We start from the raw sequence: 23721 nt of genomic DNA, 5'->3' as shown, positions 1-23721 counted from the left end.
TTATATGTGTTGTTTTTAATGTAGTTAATAGACTGTATTCCTATGCACCCCTTCCACCACAAACAAGGGTATATGGTTCAATCTTCCTTTTCTCCTCCTCCTTCTCTTCCGTCATATCAACATGCATTGCTTATTCGTCACATATAATGCCCTCACATATAAGGCCTTCGAATATAATTTTCTAGAGCGTTCGCTAACCAGCAGGCCCTCACATATAATTTTTTACAGGGTCCACTCACCAGCAGGCCCTCACATTAAATTTTTTAGAGTGTCCGCTCACCTGCAGGCCCTCACATCAAATTTTTTAAAATGTCAGCTCACCTGCAGGCCCAAACCTAAATTCTTTTACAGGGTCAGATCACCTACAGGCCCGCAACTCAAATCTTTTACAGGGTCAGCTCACCTTCAGGCTCGCAACTCAAATCTTTTACAGGGTCAGCTCACCTGCAGCCCCAAACCTAAAATCTTTTACAGGGTCAGATCACCTGCAGGCCCGCAACTCAAATCTTTTACAAGGTCAGCTTACCTGCAGTCCCGCAAATTGGAGTGCCTCTTCCTTGTAATTTTTGGCAGCACTTGCTCTTTATATACAAGTAAATATACAGGAAAGAATGTTTTCAATCAATTTTTCCTATAAAATTGATTTTTTACTTTGGTCTTGTGCGTAAAACCTTAATTAGATTGTGGTCCTGGTGATCAGTTTGAGTCCTTTTAAGCAGCATCAGCAGCAGCAGCAGCATGGTGATAAAAATGAGTGGCAAGGTGACATGGTGTGGAGATGGCAGCGTGAGGAGGCCACATTGTGGCACAAAGACACAGCCACAGATTGTTGAGAAAGATGCAGATGGAAACAAATCTGTAGAACTGTATAACGGTCACTAGCAGATTAATGCAGCCATCAAAATCAAGTTGGGCTTGTCGGTTCCACCTCAGCTATCACGGTCGGCGTGGCTATCACATACGTGACACAGAGGGAGGGAACGAGGAAGGCCCTGCCCAAGTGAGAGGGAAGATGGTGACCCCTGACTCACCTGGCGGCTGGCACCTGGCTGCCCTGACGTCCCTAGACGGGTTCCTCACCCGTACGCCGATCACGTGCCTAAAGCCCTGGCTTTCCCTGAGCTGAGCCCTAGGTAGTGAACAGGGCGATGGGAACACTAGTCCGCACCACTAACTCTAAGGGAAAACACCAAGGGGAGGACAGACAACACAGACTCAACATATATTCCCAGGTGGGCGACAACAAAAGACAACAATAAGCCAAACAGGGATCCGGAGGGTAGCACACAGGAACAACAACCAGGATTAACCACTCCAGTGGGTCAGTATAGATGTCCAGGCAGGAAGCTCTATAACTGGCAACTAAAGAAGTTTGAGGGGAGAATATAAGGAGGTAGGGAGTGGCAGACAAGAAACAGCTGAGGAGGAGAAGCTATGGATCCCTGAGAGAGACAAAAAGGATAGCAAGGCAAACACAGAAAACAATAACTAATAAACACCGTGATCTTTAGATATAGAGCGTGCAGCCACCCGCTGCGACTTCCTGACCCCGGGTATAACGGAGTCAGACGTGGCTCTTGATACCCTCGTGACATCAGCTCACCAGCAGGCCTGCAACTGAAATCTTTTAAAGGGTCAGCTCAACTGCAGGCCCTCAGCTAATCATACCTAATAGGTAATTTGCACGCATGCTGCCTTGCTTGGATGTGGTAGCCTTAGCCGTTTCTCAGGCTCCCTCTCCGGAATCAAATACTGATTCCCCGTTACCTGTAGTTTACAATGGTTTCGAACTGACAATTACATCGAAAGTTGATAGGCCAGACATCCGAATGGATCGTCGCTGTCACGGGGACGTGCCATCGGCCCTAGGTTAACTAGAATCGCCAAAGCAGCAGCAGGTCACCGCCCATAATGTTTTAGATGGTCAGATCAGCAGGCCCTTGTGTAACTGGCCAGCTAAAATCTGTCCATGGTTGCTAATATAGCTTGTGTGTTTATACAACTAAACTTGCCAATAACCTTAATACAGTTCCTATGTTTATGTGTTAAAGACAAAAGCAGAGTTATATATATAGTGACTTCATGTTTGGATGTCATATAACTTATATATTGTGTTCACAGAAGCAGAAAAGATAATATTCCTTTAAGATTCATTATATTAATGTGAGGTAAGCTCAATGACACAGCAAAAAAAACAGAAAGCATAAGGTTAAACTGTTGTTACTGGGCAGGAGTCTTGACCAATCCTAGCCAGCCTCACACAGCCCAGGAGTTTTGACCAATGACAGCCAGCCTCACACACAACTTGTGTGGGAAATTCCCTAGTAGGAGCTTCTGGAATCATTATTCACCAGAGAGAGAAGCTGAACAGACATGCACTCCACAAGAGCTGTGTTTTATGGAAGCAGAGAGGCCAAAATAGGTATTTAAAACACTGTATACTGATCTGGTTATATGTATGTTTACTTACAGTTCCACTATACTGAGCCATACAATGATACAATCCATACAAATTGCAAAAGCAAACTGCAATCTGCAGTAGAACTATAAGTTAGACCTCAGATATACCACTCGGAGAAATCATAAAGTGCTTAAATAACTTAAATGAGAGTACAGATACTCAAGAGAGAAATATATCCACTATTTTATGCTGAATGACAAGATTGAACAGTTGTATAATGTCAACCCAAGAATGTAACAGAAAAATTAGAAATTTATTAACTTGTCTACTTGGTAGAGCAGGGGTCTATGATAGAAAAAAATTGTTTATTGTCACCCGAAAATGTTAAAGAAAAATTATTGAAATGTATTAAGCTGTCAACTAGGTAGAGAAGGGGTATATTACACCCAAAAATTGGTGAATTTCACCTAAAAATGTAACAGACAATTATTTTTTATTTTTAAACCTGTCTACTAGGTATAGCAGTGGTACATCACACCCAAAAATTGTGGCATTTCAACTGAAAATGTAACTGACAATTTATTTTTATTTTTTACTCGTCTACTAGGTATAGCAGGGGTACATCACACCCAAAAATAATATAATAAGATAATACACTGGCCACAGGACAGGCCAGCACCTCCAAGGCGTAAAGGGCAAGCTCAGGCCGCGTGCCCAATTTGGAGACCCAGAAGTTGAAGGGGGCAGACCCGTTATTCAGTACGTGTAGGCGTGTGCACACATATTGCTCCGCCATGTTGGTGAAATGCTGCCTCCTGCTAAGACGTTCCATATCAGCTGGTGGTGCTGGTTGTTTTGGCGTGCTGACAAAGCTTTTCCACATTTCGGCCATGCTAACCCTGCCTTCTGAGGTGGTGGTTGTGCCCCAGCTGCGTTGGCGACCTCTACCTCGTCCTCTGCCTTCGCCTTGTGCTTCCACTGTGCTCCCGCTGTCAGGTGGGAATGCCACCAGCAGCGCGTCTACCAGCGTGCGCTTGTACTCGCGCATCTTACGATCACGCTCCAGTGATGGAATTAAGGACGATATGTTGTCCTTGTAACGGGGATCCAGTACCATGGCCACCCAGTAATCAGAACAAGTTAGAATGTGGGCAACTCAGCGGTCGTTTCGGAGACACTGCAGCATGTAATCGCTCATGTGTGCCAGGCTGCCCAGAGGCAACGAAAAGCTGTCCTCTGTGGGAGGTGTATCGTCTGTGTCCTCTGTATCCCCCCAGCCATGCACCAGTGATGGCCATGAGCTGGTCTGGGTGCCACCCTGCTGTGAACATGGTTCCTCCTCTTCCTCATCTTTCACCTCCAGAACTGAGCCCTGGCTGGACAATTGTGTTCCTCTGAGCCACTTGGGAATAACTGGCCGGAAACCCTATGAAATGATCCCTCTTCCTCCTCCTCCTGTGCCACATCCTCTTCTATCATCGCCAGCAGCGTTTTTTCAAGGAGGCATAGAAGTGGGATAGTTACGCTGAGAACGGCGTTATCAGCACTGGCCATGTTGGTGGAGTACTCGAAACAGCGCAACAAGGAACACAGGTCTCGCATGGAGGCCCAGTCATTGGTGGTGAAGTGGTTCTGTTCCGCCGAGCGACTCACCCGCGCGTGCTGCAGCTGAAACTTCACTATCGCCTGCTGCTGCTCGCACAGTTTGGCCAGCATGTGCAAGGTGGAGCTCCACCTTGTGGGCACGTCGCATATGAAGTTATGCTGCAGCGCTGACAGGCGAGCAGCAGCAGGGTGAGAACGCCGAAAGCGCGCACAGACAGCCCGCACTTTATGCAGCAGCTCTGACATATCGAGGTAATTTTTAAGGAACCTCTGCACCACCTAATTCAGCACATGCGCCAGACAAGGGATGTGCGTCAAACCGGCTAGTCCCAGAGCTGCTACGAGATTTCGCCCATTATTGCACACCACCAGGCCGGACTTGAGGCTGACTGGCACAAACCACTCATCCTGCGGGGTGTGGGGTTTGTCCCCCAAACAGATAAGTTTTAAAAACTGCCTGCTGTCGTTTACCCCTGGCTGTGCTGAAGTTGGTGGTGAAGGTGTTACGCTGACCGAATCAGGAGCTGATAGATGATGAGGATGAAGAGTAGGAGGAGGAAGCAACAGGAGGCAAACTGAAGCGCCCTGCAATCCTCGGTGGTGGAAGGACATGCGCCAAACTGCTATCCGCCTCAGGCCCAGCCGCCACTGCATTTACCCAGTGTGCTGTTGTGGAGATATAATGTCCCTGACCGTGCTTACTGGTCCACGTATCCGTAGTGAGGTGCACCTTGCCACAGATGGCATTGCGCAGTGCACACCTGATTTTGTCCCCTACTTGATTATGCAGGGAAGGGATGGCTCGCCTGGAAAAGTAGTGGCAGCTGGGCACGACGTACTGTGGGACAGCCACCGCCATAAGGCCTTTAAAACTATCCGTCTCCACCAGACGGAATGACAGCATTTCAAAGGCCAGTAATTTAGAAATGCTGGCATTCAGGGCTAGTGATCGTGGGTGGGTAGGGGGGTACTTTCTCTTCCTCTCCAGTGTTTGGAAGATGGAGTGCTGAACGCTTCTGTGGGACATTGTGGAGATGCTTGGTGACCCAGGTGTTGGTGTTGCTGGAAGATCCTCTGTTTGCGGAGTTGCAGGTGGCACTGTCACTCCAGAGGTGGATGAAGAGGCTGAGACTGCAGCAGAAGAGGAAGCAGGAGGAGCCAGAGACCTTTCTTGGTTTTTGAGGTGTCTACTCCACTGCAGCTCGTGCTTTGCCCTTAAATGCCTGGTCATGCAGGTTATGCTCAGGTTGAGAACGTTTATGCCTCGCTTCAGGCTCTGATTGCACAGCGTGCAAACCACTCGTGTCTTGTGAGCACATTGTCTGAAGAACTGCCACGCCAGGGAACTCCTTGGATCTGGCTTTGGTGTGCTCGGTCCCTTGCTGCGGTGGGCAGTAGCAAGCGTACTGTCTAGAGGACGGCCGCTCCGCTTTTGCACCCTGCTCCCTCTTCTGCTGTGCTGGTGGCTCTGTCACGGAAGGTGTTACAGAAAACTAGAAGACACAAATGAAGATCCGAATGACTTGATCCAAAACTAAGGAACCAAAGAGTAACCCTGCAACAGCCCTAGCTCTCTCTTACTGCTCAGCCTATGCAAGAATCTCTATGGTAGATAATTGCATACCCTCGTTCCTCGACTGTATGAAACCTGAACACCCTATAATAGTGAGGGGACACGACCACCGGCTCCCTACACTAATACGGAGGGAGTCAGGGTCACCTATGATCAAGCAAACAGGAAAACATAGATAAATGAACAGACCTATCTGTAGAAGCATCAGTTGTAGCATCCATGCACACACTCCAGGAAGTTGTATAAACCGCAAAGTGATGCAGTATGGGAGGGGATTTAAAGGGATGCAATCAGTGCAACTAGATGACAGCTGAGAGAGGGAAACGAGATGACAAAACCAAAGCAAAACAAAAGAACCTCAAGCAGGAGGTTCTGAAGTACGTCTGTCAGAGCTTCTCAGATGTCTGGCGGTGACAGGCACTTTGCGACCACCGCCTCTTTCTCCGAACTACATAGGTCACTCGCATGACCTTGATTCCATGTGGGGTCGAGGACCTCATCGTCCTCCACATCATCTTCCACCCAGTCTTCACCCCTGCCCTCCTTGTCGGTCTGCAAACTTTCGAAAGCCCCAGCAGTTGGCACCTGTGTTTCGTCATCATCCGAGACGTGCTGCGATGGTCCTCCCATGTACTCATCTTAATAGATAAGTGGTTGGGCATTGGTGCACTCAATATTTTCCACTTCTTGGGCAGGGCTAGGGGGATGGCCCTGGTAAACCCTGCTAACAGAGTCATCAAAAAGCAGAAGAGACTGCTGCATGACTTGGGGCTCAGACTGCTTGGCTGATTTGCAAGGGGGTGAGGTGAATGACTGATGGACATCGGCTGCAAGTGCCAAATGTGGTCTTTCAGCATGAGACTGGGTGGGAGACAATGTGAAGGAACTGGAGCCACTGTCAGCAACCCAATCTACTATCTCCTGTACTTGTTCAGGCCTCACCATTCGTAGAGCCGCATTAGGCCCGACCAAATACCGCTACAGATTCTGTCGCCTACTCGCAACTGAGGAAGGGGTTTCACTTGTGCGTGTAGCTGGCACAGATCGACCATGTCCTCTCACTGCAACAGGACCTCCACCAGCAGCACCACGACCGGGGCAACGTCCCTTATTTGACGTTCTCCTCATATTTCTCGAATTTAGGATCTTGCCCTAAATGGGTGTTTCATTAATAGTAGAATAGAACGACTGTATTTTTAGGGTGTATCTCACATGCCCTGAACCAGACTAGGCCTCAATTAAATTTGTTTGCCCAAAATGGCTGTATTTCAAATACCTGAATAGAAGCCCTGTATTTAAAGGGTGTATCTCACACGGTCTGAACCAGACTAGGCCTCATTTATTATTTTTTTTACAAAAATGGCTGTATTTCAAATACCTGAATAAAACCCCTGTATTTAAAGGGAATTTCAAACGTGTTGATGATGTAAGGGCGCAACAATTGTGTATTTTGCCCCAAAAAGGGTGTTTTATTAATAGAAGAATATAAGCACTGTATATACAGGGTGTATCTCACACGGCTTGACCCACACTAGTCCGCAATTAAAGATTTGTGCACAAAATGGCGGTATTTCAAATATCTGAATAGAACCCCTGTATTTAATGGGTGCATCTCACAAAGACATATGCAGCAAAGGCTGCCAAATTTTTTTTTTTTTTGCCCAAACGGGTGTTAGTTTAATACCTGAATATGACAGCAGTTTATAACCCTTGAATTTTAAATGTCTTGATACTGCAAGGGCGCAACAATTGTGTATTTTGCTCCAAAAAGGGTGTTTTATTAATAGAAGAAAATAAGCCCTGTATATAAAGTGTGTATCTCACACGCCCTGACACACACTAGGCCGCAATTAAAGATTTGTGCACAGAATGGCTGTATTTCAAATACCTGAATAAAAGCCCTGTATTTAAAGGGTGTATCTCACACGCCCTTACCCACAATAGGCCTCAATTAAAGATTTGTGCACCAAATGGCGGTATTTCAAATATCTGAATGAACCCCTGTATTTAAAGGGTGTATCTCACAATGGCCATCTGCAGCAAAGGCTGCCCCAAAATTTATTTTTGCCCAAACGGGTGTTTGTTTAATAACTGAATATGACAGCAGTATATAACCCTGCAATGTCAAACGTCTTGATACTACAAAGGCGGCAACAACTGTGTATTTTGCCCAAAAAAAGGGTGTTTTATTAAAAGAACAATATAAACCCTGTATATAAAGGTGTATCTCACACGCCCTGACACACACTAGGCCGCAATTAAAGATTTGTGCACAAATGGCAGTATTTCAAATATCTGAATAGAACCCTGTATTTAAAGGGTGTATCTCACACGCCCTGACCCACACTAGGCCTCAATTAAAGGTTTGTGCACAAATGCGGTATTTCAAATATCTGAATATAACCCAAATATATAAAGGGTGTATCTCACAATAACATATGCAGCAAAGGCTGCCAAATAAACTTTTTTTTGCCCTAACGTGTGTTTGTTTAATAACTGAATATGACAACAGTATATAACCCTTGAATTTCACACGTGCTGATGCTGAAGGCCAGTAATTTGAAGGGCTGTAAAATTGTGTATTTTGGCCAAAAAGTGTGTTTTTAAAAACCCAAAAAATTATGGCTGTATTTCTAGCTTAAATTGCACACTGAATAATCCAGATGTTGTATATTGCCCAAAAAGGTTTTTTTTTACTAACAGAATATGAAAGCTGTATATATTAAACTTGAATTTCACACTTGCTGTAAAATAGTGGTTTTTGTAAAAAAAAAAAGTGTGTTTTTAAAAACCCAGAAAAGGATGGCTGTATTTCTAGCTTAAATTGCACGCTGACTAATCCAGATGTTGTCCATTGCCAAAAAAGTGTGTTTTTTACTAACAGAATATGAAAGCTGTATTTAACGTTTGAATTTCACACGTCCAGATGCAGCTAGGGATGTAAAATAGTGTATTTTGCACAAAAAGGGTGTTTTTAAAAAAAAACTAAAAATTATGCCTGTATTTCTAGCTAAAATTGCACACTGACTAATCCTGCATATGCAACATATGTTGTATGTTGCCAAAAAAGGGTGATTACAACCAGATTATTATTGCAGTTTTTCAAGCTTGGATTAGAATGTCACAAAAGCTCAGATGCAGTGCTGGTGCACTGAGCTTGCATAAAATTGCAGCCGCCGCCCACCTAACTAAGAGACGGATAAAAGTTATATTTTTTTGGGTCAATGGGCTCAGGGCAGGGTTAAAAGATTGTGCCCTACACCCACACAACTAATTGTATGTAAATCGCTGAGTTAGATTCTCTCCTATTCTCTCCCTGAAATCACCAGTCCAGCAGCATCCGCTCCCTACACTTGTAACAGCAGAGTTACGTGCAGCGCTACGTGACTCAAGCTTATATAGAGCCTGCATCACATGCTGCACTGGCCAATGACAGCCATGCCATTAGTAGGCATGGCTGTGATGGTTCTAAGGTCAGACAGTTTTAAAAAGCGCAGAGAAATCGCCAAACACCGAACCCAAACTTTTACTGAAATGTTCGGGTTCGGGTCCGGGGTCCAAAAATCCTAAAGTTCGGTACGAACCCGAACTTTACAGTTCGGGGTTCGCTCAACCCTACATATAAGTAAATGTGTAGTCTGTAGAAAGGCACGTAGACCTACCGAAGAGCAAAGAATGGCAGATTTATCGGCAGATCGCGTAAACCCATCACCACCATTTCTTTATAGCGGAACGGATTGTTTTGGCCCATTCATTACCAAACAGAACCGCAAGGAGTACAAGAGATATGGACTAATATTTACATATCTGAGCTCCAGAGCAATTCACCTGGAAATGTTAGAGGATATGTCAACTGACGTATTGATCAACGCCTTGAGATGTTTCATAGCCATTAGAGGTACTGTCAGAGAGCTTAGATCTGACCAAGGATCTAATTTTGTCGGAGCAAAAAATGAATTGAAGAAAGCTCTAACAAAGATTGATAAGGAAAAGGTAACTGAGTATTTGCTAGAGAAACAGTGTGATTTTCACATGAATGCTTCACATGCAAGTCATACAGGAGGAGTATGGGAAAGACAAATCAGAACTGTAAGAAATGTGTTAAGTTCAGTGTTGAAAAAGAACGCCGGAAGAATAGATGATGCTTCACCTAGGACCCTATTCTATGAAGTAATGTCTATTGTTAACAGTTGTCCACTTACAGTTGATAACATCAACGATCCAACAAGTTTGGACCCTTTAACTCCCAACCATCTACTTCATCTTAAGTCTGATTACATACAGCCACCGCCTTGCAAGTTCACCAAAGAGGATTTATATGCTAAAAGGAGATGGCGAAGAGTTCAATATCTATCAGACCAGTTTTGGAATAGATGGATGAAAGAGTACATAGCAAATCTGATGCTAAGAAGTAAATGGCAAACACCCAGAAGAAATGTCCAAGTTGGTGACATAGTATTAGCGAAAGAAGAAGATTTACATAGGAGTCAATGGAAATATGGCAAATTTCTAGAAGTTCAAATGGATGAAGACAAACTGGTAAGAAGACTGTTGTTACAAATAGGAGACTCAAAACTTGCCAAAAAAGGAAAACGTCTCAGTACTCCACTTAAGTTGGAACGTCCTATACAGAAGTTAGTTGTTTAGTTGAAAGTGATAAAAGACATTTGGAAGTTGAGAACTTGATGGAAAATTCCTCAAATTCATGTTCAAGTCCTACCATTAAGAACATAGAATTATAGGTAATTTTGGTGGGAGTGTAGCTGGCCAGCTAAGACCTGTCCTAGGTTGCTAATATAGCTTGTGTGTTTATACAGCTAAACCTGCTAATAAACTTAATACAGTTCCTATGTTTATGTTTAAAGACAAAAGCAGAGTTGTATATAGTGACTTCATGTTTGGATGTCATATAACTGGTATATATTGTGTTCACAGAAGCAGAAAACATAATATGCCTTTAAGATTCATTATATTAATGTGAGGTAAGCTCAATGACACAGCAGAAACAACAGAAAGCATAGGGTTAAACTGTTGTTGCTGGGCAGGAGTCTTGACCAATCCCAGCCAGCGTCACACAGCCCAGGAGTTTTGACCAGTTACAGCCAGCCTCACACACAGCTTGTGTGGGAAATTCCCTATCAGGAGCTGCTGGAATCATTATTCACCAGAGAGAGAAGCTGAACAGACACACACTCCACAAGAGCTGTGTTTTATAGAAGCAGAGAGGCCAAAATCAGTATTTAAAACAGTTATATAATGTTACCATACTGAGCCATACAATCATGCAATCCATACAAGATGCAAAAGCAAACTGCAATCTGCAGTAGAACTATTAGTCAGACCTCAGATATACCTCAGAGAAACCATAAAGTGCTTAAATAACTTAAAGTGAGAGTACAGATACTCAAGAGAGAAATATATCCACCAATTTATGCTGAATGACAGGATTGAACAGTTGAACCACCATCTTATGCATACCGCCATTTTATGATACTTTTTTCAACACGTGTTTTGTACATGGACTATCTGCTGCGGAGGCGGCATTGTTATATATGAAGAAAAGTTGAAGTTAATAAAGAAGTTATTTCAAGCATGTGGTGTGCTCTTTAAACCGACTGCTTCCATAGAACGGCACTAGAGGAATCACAGAGTAATAGACAGTCTGGTTAGACTAAAAGCCAGAGATATTAAAATTCTTCTAATGCCACAGCGTAAAAGGCACACCTTGCTCCTAAAGTTTTTGAGGTTCACATCAGGCCATCAATCATAATTTTTAAAGGGTGTGTATGATGCCCTCCTTTATGTATAACTAAGGGTGTATCAAAGTGCCTATTCCTTGTAATTTTTAGAGCCTGAAGTCTAGAACGCATAGACATCACCAGACGCTGGGTTTCATCCCTGGTGATGCTCTGCCAGGCCTCTACTGCAACTGTCTTCAGTTCCTGCTTGTTCTTGGAGTATTTTTCCTTCAGTTTTGTCTTCAGCAAGTGAGATGCATGCTCAATCGGATTCAGGTCAGGTGATTGACTTGGCCATTGCATAACCTTCCACTTCTTTCCCTTAAAAAAACTCTTTGGTTACTTTTTCAGTATACTTTGGGTCATTGTCCATCTGCACTGTGAAGCGCCGTCCAATGAGTTCTAAGGCATTTGGCTGAATATGAGCAGATAATATTGCCCGAAACACTTCAGAATTCATCCTGCTGCTTTTGTCAGCAGTCACATCATCAATAAATACAAGAGAACCAGTTCCATTGGCAGCCATACATGCCCACGCCATGACACTACCACCACCATGCTTCACTGATAAGGTGGTATGCTTAGGATTATGAGCAGTTCCTTTCCTTCTCCATACTCTTCTCTTCCCATCACTCTGGTACAAGTTGATCTTGGTCTCATCTGTCCATAGGATGTTGTTCCAGAACTGTGAAGGCTTTTTTAGATGTCGTTTGGCAAACTCTAATCTGGCCTTCCTGTTTTTGAGGCTCACCAATGGTTTACATCTTGTGGTGAACCCTCTGTATTCACTCTGGTGAAGTCTTCTTTTGATTATTCACTTTGACACACATACACCTACCTCCTGGAGAGTGTTCTTGATCTGGCGAACTGTTGTGAAGGGTGTTTTCTTCACCAGGGAAAGAATTCTTCGGTCATCCACCACAGCTGTTTTCCGTGGTCTTCCGGGTCTTTTGGTGTTGCTGAGCTCACCGGTGCGTCAATCACCTGACCTGAATCCAATTGAGCATGCATTTCACTTGCTGAAGACAAAACTGCAGTTAAGGCCTCATGCACACGACCGTATTTTTTTGCGGTCTGCAAAACGGGGTTCCGTTTTTCCGTGATCCGTGACCGTTTTTTCGTCCATGGGTCTTCCTTGATTTTTGGAGGATCCACGGACATGAAAAAAAAGTCGTTTTGGTGTCCGCCTGGCCGTGCGGAGCTAAACGGATCCTGAATTACAATGCAAGTCAATGGGGACGGATCCGTTTGACGTTGACACAATATGGTGCAATTTCAAACGGATCCGTCCCCCATTGACTTTCAATGTAAAGTCAGGAGTTAATATACCATCGGATCAGAGTTTTCTCCAATCCGATGGTATATTTTAACTTGAAGCGTCCCCATCACCATGGGAACGTCTCTATGTTAGAATATACCGTCGGATTTGAGTTACATCGTGAAACTCAAATCCGACAGTATATTCTTTTTTTTTTTATCTTTTTTTTTTTATATCTTTTTATTTTCAAAAATACAAAGATGTACAGTCTTCCATTTCAATATTACAAAAAGAGAAAGACATTTATGCTCATCTCATATAATAAATAATTTCCCTCTTATTTTGTAACCCCCCCCCGTCCCACCCTACAACCGCCTTTTCTTTCCGCGGAGCTACCGTCTTTACCTTTTTATTATACCCAGTATTATAACTCCCAATTGCCCCATGCCCGCAACCAAGCTACCTTTTTCCCCGCTGTTTGGGCAAGGATGTATTCTTATTGCTTAACCCTGTTCATCCGTTCCCTCCACTCCTGAAAACTAGGGTATTTCGTGGAACCCCAATATTTAACTATTATTATTTTGGCCAGGGCTATGCCCCGGAGCCAGAGTATCTGATCAATTTTGTTTTTATCTGTCTCTGGAGATGCCCAGATGACATATCAATACACATTACATATTTCATAGGGGAGCTGTCTCGTAGTTTCCGGATATTTTAATCCAGTAATCTTTTATCCCTGGCATTCCCACAGCAGATGTTATAGTCTCCTCTGTCTTTACTACATTTATAACAATTCTGTTTTCTGTCGTTGTAAATGGTGTGTAGTAATACCGGAGTGTAATAGAGACGGTGTATGATTTTCAAGAGAATCCATGCATGAGCAGGAGAGACCGTCGATCTTTTAATATTCCTGTAGACAATATTCCGCGGAATAGATTCCCCATTCGGCAAGTCCTTTTCCCATTTAACCTCACCTCTAAATGTGATTTTTTTTGTGTATTCAAGTTTAAACTTTGCGTAGATGTGCGATATAGATGTGTTAAGAGTCATATCCTGACAGAAATCTAAAAAAGTGTTCCGTACAACATTCAAATAATTATTATTCTCCGTGTAGTGTATGGCGTGTCGTAATTGTTCGTATCGGAATTTATCCATAAATCCTAGTGTAATATCTAGTAGGATTTCATTAAGGGGCTTCAACTGTCCTCTGTGAAAAACCTGTGTAATTAAATTAATCCCGTATTTTTCCCAGTAATCTACATCACCCAGTTCCGTAACTTGTGGAAGATGAGCATTCCCCCATAGTGGGGTATACTGGACTGCTTGGGAGACTCCAACCATCAATCTGATTTGTTGCCAAATGTACCCAAGCATTCTACCGAATGGGTTCTGTGTTCTTCTCTTCTCCATGATACCGGCTTCAAGGATTATAGCTTGCTGCTTTTCCAAGACTGCTTACCAAGAGCTGATTTACAAGAGTATTGAGATATTCAGGAGACCAACCTAGTCTAACTCAGAGTTTTTCCACTGTAGCAGAACTTCAGTGGTGTTTCTGGTGAATTCTCAGACACTGTGTTTCAAGAGAGCAGAACTTCAGTGGTGTTTCTGGTGAATTCTCAGACACTGTGTTTCAAGAGAGCAGAACTTCAGTGGTGTTTCTGGTGAATTCTCAGACACTGTGTTTCAAGAGAGGTAAGGAATTTGCTAGACACAGTATCTCTATTGTCTGATTGCAAATGAGCATAGGCAAGCAAGGTGTTAATTTGCTGTTGGGGGAGGAGCCTTTGTGGGAGGGTGTGTATATATACCCACACAGTATTAGCTTGCTAATTATAGCTTGCTGCTTTTCCAAGACTGCTTACCAAGAGCTGATTTACAAGAGCATTGAGATATTCAGGAGACCAACTTAGTCTAACTCAGAGTTTTTTTCACTGTAGCAGAACTTCAGTGGTGTTTCTGGTGAATTCTTAGACACTGTGTTTCAAGAGAGGTAAGGAATTTGCTAGACACAGTATCTCTATTGTCTGATTGCAAATGAGCATAGGCAAGTAAGGTGTTAATTTGCTGTTGGGGGAGGAGCCTTGTGGGAGGGTGTGTATATATACCCACACAGTATTAGCTTGCTAATTATAGCTTGCTGCTTTTCCAAGACTGCTTACCAAGAGCTGATTTACAAGAGCATTGAGATATTCAGGAGATACTCAGGAGGTAATCTGGAGGTGGATACAATCTAAACAAGTAAGATTTGTTTGTTTAAAATCTTTCCCCTCTTTACAATGGCAGACTGGTTCTGTGCAGGAATTGTTGTGCTTTTATTTCAGTTCCACTCTTCAGAGGTTTGGATACTGTCTGATCTGTAGACAGCTCTCCATAATGCAGCAGGAAATTACCTTTTTGAAATATGAGATTTTTAAATTAACCACTAAACAAACTCAGGCTGAGAACATTGCATGCCACTGCCACAGAGGCCCCTAGAATAGGGAGATGGGTTACTGTAGGTTCTGGTAGACTGAGAGTTGTGGATAGAAGGCATGTCCCACAGTCTGTGGCTCTCCATAATTCATTTGCAGCACTTTCAGAGTGCAAGAGCAACATGGAGGATGGCTCAAGCACAGTGGGTGAGAAACAATCATCTCCCATGCCTAAAGTATGCAAGACTGCAGCCAAAGACAAAAAGGAGAAGGTGAGGATTGATAGTAAGCAGCTGTTGGTGGGCGATTCCATCATAAGAGGTGTGAAGTTTGAGGAGAATGGTGTTGTGAGATGTCTCCCTGGTGCTACCGCTAGCAGGGATAGACGACGGATCCTTAATATTGTTAGGCAAGCAAAGCAGGAAACGGAAGTGGATGTTATTCTCCATCTTGGGACAAATGATCTGGCTTGCAATGAGGTTTCAAAGGTGAAAGAAGTTTTTCACACACTTGGAAAGGATATACGGGAGGTTGCAACAACTGTTTCATTCTCTGCAGTTTTGCCTGTGCATAACCTTCAGCATGACAGGAAGATGCGCATTAAGGAATTCAATGTATGGCTTGGTGAATGGTGTCTGAACCAAGGGTTTGGCTTTGTGTCTCATGTTAGCTCTTGTTGGAATGGAAAAGAACTGTACAAGAAAGATGGTTTGCATCTTTCTCTCAAAGGAACGAATGTCCTCGGTGAACAGTTCCAGGTATTTGCTAAGAAGCATTTAAACTAGGAAAGGGGGCAAAAGAGTGATAATCCAGCAGTCCGACTGCCCCCCGGAACAATGCCAGAAGAGGCCAGTAGCACAAAGTTTAAGAAATGACAAGCTCAGAGTCCTTGTCTACAAATGCTCGCAGTCTAGGGAATAAGATCAATGAACTTGAGGCTATAATTGGCATCTGAGAATATAGATGTAGTGGCTGTACTGAGACGTGGTTCCAGGGGAGTAATGACTGGATATATCAATACCAGGGTTCTCTCTATACAGGAAAAGACAGAGAAGGCAAGAAGGGGGAGGGGTGGCCCTGTATGTGAAAGATAACATAAAATCTAATTTGATACAAGTTAGCGAGAACAATTTAGAGTCAGTTTGGGTTACCGTGCAGCTTGATAATCATAAGGTAACTCATGTAGGTGTGATATATAGACCACCTAGCCAAGTCAAAGAATTAGATGATCTAATAGTTGAGGAAATAGCTAAAATGACATTGAAGGGGGAAGTTATCATTATGGGAGACTTCAATCTTCCAGATGTAAACTGGAAAACCAAAATAGCTAGTTCTGCCAGGAGTACAGATATTCTAAATTCCCTACTGGGATTATCTCTACAGCCAGTAGTGGAGGAGCCAACCCGGAAAGGAGGCCTTTTAGATTTAGTATTCACAAATGGGAATTGGTATCTGATATTACTGTAGGGGAAAGCTTGGGATCTAGTGATCACCAGTCAGTGTGGTTTACTATAAGTACAGTGACTAAGTCACACCACACAAAAACAAAAGTTTTAGATTTTCGAAAAACAGACTTTTATAAAATTAGATTAGTGGCATACAAGTCCCTATCAGACTGGAACAGTTTCATTGGAGTCCAGGAGAAATGGGACTACTTAAAAGTGGCACTATTGAAGGCAACAGAAAATTGCATTAGGCTTGTCAGTAAAAGCAAAAAAAGGAAGAGACCACTGAAAACAAAAAGATAGCATTTAGAAATTATAAAAAAAACAAAAACGAGGATGACAGACAAATTTATAAGATTAGGCAGAGAGAGGCCAAACAAGTTATAAGAGCTTCTAAAGCACAGGCAGAAGAGAAATTAGCTCAGTCAGGGAAAAAAGGCCAGAAGGCATTCTTCAGATACATAAATGAAAAAATGAAACTAAAACAAGGAATTACCAAATTAAAAACAAAAGAAGGAAGGTATATAGAAGAAGATAAAGAACTAGCTGACTCCCTCAATGAATATTTCTGTTCAGTTTTTACAAAGGAAAATGAAGGAGAAGGACCTCAGTTAGGAAAGAAGACTAATGAATCTTTTGATGCATGTGTCTTTACAGAGGAAGAGGTTCTAAGTCAGCTGTCTAAAATTAATACAAATAAGTCACAGGGGCCTGATGGGATACACCCAAAGCTATTAAAAGAGCTCAGTGTTGAACTAGCAAAACCATTAACAGATTTATTTAACCAATCGTTGGCAACAGGAGTCGTCCCAGAAGATTGGAAATGAGCAAATGTTGTGCCCATTCACAAGAAAGGTAGTAGGGAGGAATCGGGCAACTATAGGCCAGTAAGCCTGACATCAATAGTGGGGAAATTAATGGAAACCATACTTAAGGAGAGGATTGTGGAACATCTAAAATCCCATGGATTGAAGGATGAAAAACAGCATGGGTTTACTTCAGGGAGATCATGTCAAACTAATCTTATTGATTTTTTCGATTGGGTGACTAAAATAATAGATGGAGGAGGTGCAGTAGACATCGCTTATCTAGACTTTAGTAAGGCTTTTGATACTGTCCCACATAGAAAGCTTATCAATAAAGTGCAGTCTTTGGGCTTGGACTCCCATATTGTTGAATGGATTAGGCAGTGGTTGAGGGACAGGCAACAGAGGATTGTAGTCAATGGAGTATATTCAGACCAAGGTCTTGTTACCAGTGGGGTACCTCAGGGATCTGTTCTGGGACCCATATTGTTTAATATCTTTATCAGCGAAATTGCAGAAGGCCTCGTGGTAAGGTGTGTCTTTTTGCTGATGACACAAAGATTTGTAACAGGGTTGATGTTCCTGGAGGGATACACCAAATGGAAAAGGACTTAGGAAAACTAGAGGAATGGTCAAAAATATGGCAACTAAAATTTAATGTTGATAAGTGCAAGATAATGCACCTGGGACGTAAAAACCCAAGAGCAGAATATAAAATCAGTGATACAGTCCTAACCTCAGTATCTGAGGAAAGGGATTTAGGGGTCATTATTTCAGAAGACTTAAAGGTAGGCAGACAATGTCATAGAGCAGCAGGAAATGCTAGCAGAATGCTTGGGTGTATAGGGAGAGGAATTACCAGTAGAAAGAGGGAGATGCTCATGCCGCTCTACAGAGCACTAGTGAGACCTCATTTGGAGTATTGTGCTCAGTACTGGAGACCATATCTCCAGAAGGATATTGATACTTTGGAGAGAGTTCAGAGAAGAGCTATTAAACTGATACATGGATTGCAGGATAAAACTTACCAGGAAAGATTAAAGGACCTTAACATGTATAGCTTGGAAGAAAAACGAGACAGAGGGGATATGATAGAAACTTTTAAATACATAAAGGGAATCAACAAGGTAAAAGAGGAGAGAATATTTAAAAGAAGAAAAACTGCTACAAGAGGACATAGTTTTAAATTAGAGGGGCAAAGGTTTAAAAGTGATATCAGGAAGTATTACTTTACTGAGAGAGTAGTGGATGCATGGAATAGCCTTCCTGCAGAAGTGGTAGCTGCAAATACAGTGGAGGAGTTTAAGCATGCATGGGATAGGCATAAGGCCATCCTTCATATAAGATAGGGCCAGGGGCTATTCATAGTATTCAGTATATTGGGCAGACTGGATGGGCCAAATGGTTCTTATCTGCCGACACATTCTATGTTTCTATGTTTCTATATGGAAAAGATCCTCCCAAGGTCTACAGCATCGCCCCAAAATAAGCCGAATGCATTTATTCTTTCGATTCCTCACACACCATCTCAGTTGGGCAGCTATATAGTATCCTTTCAAAAAAGGGATAGAGATTCCGCCCTCATCTTTATACAAATATTGTATCTTGATTCTGACTCGTTTGCGCCCCCATATTAGTTCATTGAAGAGAGTCTCTAATTTATTAAAAAACTTATCTTCTATCGTTATTGGACTGGCATTGATTATATATAATAACATTGGAAGTAGCGACATTTTAATAAGTGCTATACAATTAATTTGTGACAAGGGGAGTTTTAGCCATATTCTAATTTTTTCTTTAACTCTATCTATTATTGGCAGTATATTTAATTCCGTATAATGTTCCAACTTGGTCCCTATCTGGATACCCAGATATGGTAGCGAGTCTCCTGGGGTCAATATACTAACCTGAAATTTATATTCAGGCGGGACCGGACGTCTCAACGGGAGAAATTTTGATTTTCCCCAGTTTATCTCATATCCAGACAGGGATCCAAATTCATCCAGGCTAACCATGACCCTAGGCAGGTTCATGTATCCTTTCCCCAAAAACAGTAGCATATCATCCGCGTAGAGACTTATTTTGTCCACCTCTCCCTCGCACCCAAAGCCTAGTATCTCCTTATCCTCTGTAATTTTACATGCCATTGCCTCCAGAAACAGCGAGAAGAGCAGGGGGGAGAGGGGACATGCTTGGCGTGTTCCTCGGGTCAAGGGGAAGGGGACTGAGTATTCACCATTGATTCGAACCCTGGATACCGGCCCTTGATACTAAATGTGGACCCATCTGGAAAAGTATTCGCCTATTTAAACCCGGGACATTACTCTCCAAAGGAAAGGCCACTCCACCCTGTCAAAGGCCTTAGCGGCGTCCAGGGACAGGATGGAGCAGTCCTCCCCCTCCCCTACCAGGACGTTCAAGAAGGCCCTCCTCACATTATCCTGTATATTCCTTTTGGGAATAAAACAAGTTTGATCTGCATGGACAACTTTGTGGATAGCTGTTTTTAATCTGTTCGCTAATAGTTTAGCAAGAATTTTGTAATCTGTGTTCAACAGAGAGATGGGGCGGTAAGATGTAACTAACAGCGGGTCATGCCCTTTTTTAGGGATCAATGTAATGATGGCTTCCATCCATGAAGGGGGTAGGGAGCCTGCTATCCATGATTGGTTCAATACCTCTAGCATTAGGGGGAGTACAGTTCCTTCGTGTTTCCGATACAGTTCAAATGGGAAATCGTCCACCCCGGGGGATGTATTACCCTTAATAGATTTTAACGTATTTTGCAACTCGATCAATTGGATAGGTCTATTTAACCAATCAATGTCTTGTTGGTCGAATTCAGGGATCTTAATATTGTCTAAATATTGATCTATTTGTCCTCCATGATTTTTAGTCCCCGCTTTGTAAAGTAATGAAAAATATCGGGTGAATTCCCTTAAAATATCACCAGAGTCCCGTAGAATATTTCCTGCCTCTGTCCTAATGCCGGCAATGTTATTACTCCCCCTTTGATTTTTAACTATCATGGATAGCAGTCTGCTTGGTTTACCGGACTCGCTAAAGGTTCTCAACCCTGAAAAGAACATTTTATTCTGTGCTTTTTTGTATAGATATTGTTTATAGTCATCTTGCACTTTTTGGAGTTGGAGTTGTTTTTCTGGGGTATTTGCATATATGATCTCATTCATTATCTGGCCAAGTAAATCTTCTATTTCATTTTGGGTTTGAGCGAAGGAATTTTTCTGTTTCCTGATTCGTTGTGAATATATACCCCGAAGGTATGCCTTGAGCGCGTCCCAAACCATATGAATGTGTGTTGAGTTAACATTGTCACTCCAAAAGAGCTTTATTTCCTCATTGATCTTATCCAGATCCCTTATTAATGTCATGCAGTGGGGATTGAGTTTAAAAATCCTGTTTTGGTTTGGTTTAGTGTGGCTATCCAGTATTACCATAACAGGGCTGTGATCGGAAACACCATGGCGTTCGTAATTCATTTTTTTAACCCTGTTCATAAGCCCGGGGCTGGCGAGGGCCAGATCAACTCGCGACATGGACCTATGTGTATTACTAAAGCATGAGTATACTTGCTTATTTCCATAAAGCGATCGCCATATATCAACCAACGCCATTTCTTTACACATTCTGGATAGCAGAGTGCTTGAACCAGGATTTAATTCGTAATTGGTTTTTGTGGAGATCCTATCTTTTTTAATGTCCATGACCGAGTTAAAATCTCCCATCACCAGCACCGGGCACTCCTCTCGTGCTGAGATGTAATCCATCAGTCTGTATAGTACCGTTGTCGTGAAGGGGGGTGGATTGTATATAAAGGCAATAATTCACCTTTGTCCTTGCCAGTAACAGTGAAGAAAAATAAACTGTCCCTCTTGATCAATTAATTGTTCTATTGGCTCATAGTCTACCTCTCTATGAACATAGACACTAACCCCCCTAGAGTATATTGAATAACATGAGTGGTAATCATGGGAGGCCCATCTCCTTCCGCCGAGCGCCGACACTTTTTCACCTGTAAGGTGTGTTTCTAGCAGGGCCACTATTGCTGGTAGATGTCTAGAGACCAAATCAAACACTACGCACCTCTTGATTTTATCCGCAAAACAACGGATATTCCAACTCATTATTCTTGACATTTTATTTATTTATTTATTTATTTATTTTTTATTGATCCCACCTAGCATTAAAGCGGCACTGGGCGGAGGGGCAGGGGCTCCCCAAACGATCACCCTCAATACCTCGACAGTCCCCCGCGGAAAGAAAACCCCCCTACCCTCTCCCCAAACCCCACTCCCATTCTGACCCATGAGTCGCAGAGTGTGACTCATAGGACTCAAACCTTAGGCTATCATCCCCCTCCCCCCCCGCCGTCGACCCCCCCAACCTCCCCTCAATGCATCGCTGACATATTATTTAATGCCCTTTGAGTCCATCCAGTCTGCTGCATCGCTTGGATTGACGAAGAATTGAACGGTTTCTTTATATATGACCCGTAATTTCGCGGGGTACATCATGGAGTACTTTAATTGCGCTTGTATCAATCTCTTTTTAACATCTTTATATTCCCTTCTTTTATCTTGCGTAACCTTAGAGAAGTCCGGGTATATCTCTATACTGGCATCATTGTACTTCACTGTTTGTATCTCTCTTTTCCATCTTAGTATAAGGTCCCGTTCTCTTGAGGAAGTCATCTTGATTAATAATGGCCTTGGTGCTGACCCTGGTGGAGGTTTCCTGGTGGGGATACGGTGTGCTCTCTCCACCATAAGGGATACCGCTGCCTCTGCCGTTGTTACATTATTTGATAGCCATTTTTGGATAAAGCCCCTGGGGTCGTCTTTTTCTGCTCCCTCCGGGAAACCCACCAATTTAAGATTATCTCTCCGGGATCTGTCCTCCAGGTCCGCCATTTTTTCTTTAAGTGCCTTATTGTCGCTTTCTACTGTTTCTATCCTTTTTTTAATCTGGCTAGATTCTTTTTGAAGCTCCGTAGTCAGGGTTGCATACTCTTTGACTCGTTGCCTCATTTTATTTAGGTCGTCTCGAATTACCGAGATGTCGGTCTGCACTGCTGCCACCGTCATTGTCAGTGTACTTAATGATTGATTCGTTGTCCTGACTGCCTCCAGTATACCCGCTAATTTGCGATCGATATTGTTCATCTGGTTGTCTGCTTCAGATGCTTGACTTTCTCCCGCCCTATTTACAGGGTTCCCATTCTCTTCATGATCTTCCATTTGTGGTATTGGCTTCTGATTGCTCCTCGTCTTAGTTAATGGGGGTGGGGATCTAAGATACTTATCTAACTGTGTCCTTACAGTGCCCCCTTTAGGAGAGGATGTTCCAATGGATTTTCTATTGGATGGTTTGGGGGCCATTTATTTTTATTTTTTTTCCCTTTTATTTTTTTTCCCCCCCTTTCCCCTTCCCCCCTCCTACTCTCCCTCTTTTGCGCAGTTACTTTCGAAGATGGTTTTATACAGATCCTTATTTTTCTAAGACGTCAGTAATAAATGTCATATAACACAAAGAGGTGGTCAGGTAGTCTTACATATCCTCGATCTCCTCGAATCTTGAGACTCTTATTTCCTGGATGCCAAGAGACTTCAGTGTTGGGGTCTCACGGTGTCTTCGGCGTAATCCGCCGGCGATCTTCAACGACCCTCCAGCACGTATATTCGAGGGTCCGGAGCTCAGAAAGATAACAGAACGATTTTCAATATTTAAACAAAACAGTGCAGTGTCCAGAAACAACAACACAGAAATGGCACTAATATGTGCTGGTATGATTCCCAGCTATCAGGGTCAGGGAGCGGCACAAAGGTAAGGCGGAGCTTCACGGCTGTATAGCAATCAAGATCCGAAAACGGACACAAGGATGGTACTAGTATATGCTAGTTTAGCACCCAGGACAAAGCTTCACGGCTATATAGCAATCAAGGTCCAGAGACGACACAGGAATGGTGCTTGTATATACTGGTATAGCTCCCAGGGCGAAGCTTCACGGCTATATAGCAATCAAAGACCAGAGGCGACACAGAGATGGTGCTTATATGTACTGGTGTAGCGCCCAGGGCAAAGCTTCTCAGATGTATAGCAATCAAAGTCCAGAAACGGCACAAAGATGGTGTTTATATATACTGATATAGCGCCCAGGGCAAAGCTTCTCAGCTGTATAGCAATCAAAGTCTAGAAACGGCACAGAGATGGTTCTTATATATGCTGGTATAGCACCCAGGGCAGAGCTTCACGGCTATATAGCAATCAAGGTCAGAAGGGGGCGCATAGATGGTACGAACAAATGCTGAAATAGCGCCCTGGGCAGAGCTTCACGGCTATAGAGCCGTCAAAAAACCGGGGACGACACTGAGATGGTACTGATATATACTAATATAGCACCCAGGGCAGAGCTTCACGGCTGTCTAGCTATCAAACAGCAGAGATGGCACAGAGATGATACTAT

This window comes from Bufo bufo, chromosome 4 (assembly GCF_905171765.1).
Source record: "Bufo bufo chromosome 4, aBufBuf1.1, whole genome shotgun sequence".
Classification (NCBI taxonomy): domain Eukaryota; kingdom Metazoa; phylum Chordata; class Amphibia; order Anura; family Bufonidae; genus Bufo; species Bufo bufo.
The sequence above is the reverse complement of the archived record's forward strand: the minus strand, read 5'-3'. Positions refer to the sequence as shown.